Here is a 2263-nt window from a genome sequence, read left to right as displayed (position 1 = left end):
AGCCGAATATATATATAGCTTATCAAATAGACATTTATTCACCTTCCCTTAACACATATTAATCAATTAGTCCATGCATTATCCCTTGACACACCGGTCATTAAAGCAATAACCTATTAACATCCAAGCATATTATACTAAAATTTCTTCTAAGGCCGAATTCATGTACCATCCTTAATACTCATACAATTATTTTATTTTAAATAATTTACACACACCATTTACCTAACATCAATTAACTAGACACTTTAAGGATTTCTTCTTTGACTATACACACATTCGGAAACTATCCATACACACACAAGCCGATTTTTTTCCTATCACCCAAACCATCTACATGAACACTTAACTAACTCAAACTTCACCCATCCACAAATACTCATTACAACACAAAGACAACAATCCTTTTCCTCAATTTCTTCCATGGCCGATTACCCAATATTACCACACAACCAAGATTTTGACATGGCTAAGTAGGAAATTTTAGTAGCTAGCTTAAAGTATGCTAACCTTTCAAGAACCAACATGAACTCACTTACCTTAATTCAAGCTCAAGGGTGACCAAACCTTCTCTTGCTTTCTTCTTCAATTCAGCCAAGCATGTTCAAAGATGAACACTTTTTTTCTTTTTCTTTGTTCACTTCACGGCAAATGGGGGAGGCATCCACACACTTTTTTTGCTATCATCATTTTCCTTTTTTTTCCTTTCTTTATTACTAGCTTTTATTCTATTGTTTTCTACATACCCCACTAACATAACATGTTGGAAACATGTTTCCTTGCCCATAATTTTGTCATGGCCGGCCACTATCCTTGTCAAATGGATTATTTGACATGCAACTCCATTTATTTTACTTTATTCCTTTATTAACCTCTTAAAATTAGCCACATATAATTGAATCCTTTCACATGAGTCCCTTTTCTTTCAATTCACATTCAAATTAACTAAATCAAAGAATTAAAAATTCACACATGCATTTTCACATATTTAGACAGTAACTATCATACTCAAATGATTTAGTGACTCGGTTTAGCGGTCCCGAAATCGCTTTCTGACTAGGGTCACTTTAGGGATGTCACACACGAGGTGCCAGTTTCTATTATTTCAAATAGAGTTCATTGATTTACATCGTGATTTTGGAGTAAGTTGCAGGAAGCTCTAGGTACAACGTGTGTCTCATGTAGCTTTCAAAGGGTTGCAAGTCAGGCTGTTACACGGCCTAGCACACGGTCTAGCACACGGGCGTGTTCGAAGGGTACACGGCCTAGCACACGGGCGTGTGGTTTGGCCGTGCAACCAAGTCAGAGAGTTACACAGGCATGGACACTGGCTGGGACATAGCTGTGGGTCCCCATTTCGAATGCCCACACGGCCTAAGAGATGGGCATGTCTCTTAGCCATGTGAGTCACACAACACAGCCTGGCCACACGGCCGTATGACCCTTGCAGTTTGAAAATTTCATATGTTTCCGATTTAGTCCCAATTTGTTTCCAATGTCTTGTTTGGGCTTCGAGGGCTTGTATAAGGAACTGTTTGAATGTTTTTGATTGATGTGTCATGATTTAACTTGTGACTTGTTTATTGTTATAAATTGGTAATTGTATGACGTTATGCATCGGTAATACTCCATAGCCCTAATCGGCGACGGATACAGGCTAGGGGTGTTACAATACCCGAGTTCACCATGGGTTCCTTCCCTTTCATTCAAAATCTGTCAGACCAAGGCATCATTGGCGAACTTAGAAAGTCATTATACTTAATTGAATCCTAACATTGAGCACTTCAAAAGTTACCCTTAAGCGCTACTTTTATAAATAAAACTTACATAGTTAAGACTTCATCGGACAGGATATTACAAACCATTTTCAAGGTCACCAAAAAATGTCACACAATTCATACCTCTAATCATCACAAAAAATTCATTAATCTTAACTACTTAATAAATTCACGTAAGGAAAGAAAATTATATAGCACAAATTAAAATTGTTACTTGTCAACCATGTGACAGCCCAAAATAGACCCTAGCCGGAATGTGGTTTCGGGACCACAAAACCGAGGCATAACAATAATTTAAAATTTATTTCGATGCCTATAATATGTGTGTATTCATGTATGACATTTTTTGATGATTGATTTAGTGTTATAAAGGTGAATTCCACTAGAAAGGACTTAGTAGTGAACTTTGAAAATACGATAGGGAAAGGGGTGATGACTAATTAAAGCATGCATGCAAAATAATGGACTTGCATGTCAAATTCCCT

The sequence above is a fragment of the Gossypium arboreum genome, chromosome 9, assembly GCF_025698485.1.
Source record: "Gossypium arboreum isolate Shixiya-1 chromosome 9, ASM2569848v2, whole genome shotgun sequence".
Classification (NCBI taxonomy): Eukaryota; Viridiplantae; Streptophyta; class Magnoliopsida; order Malvales; family Malvaceae; genus Gossypium; species Gossypium arboreum.
The sequence above is the reverse complement of the archived record's forward strand: the minus strand, read 5'-3'. Positions refer to the sequence as shown.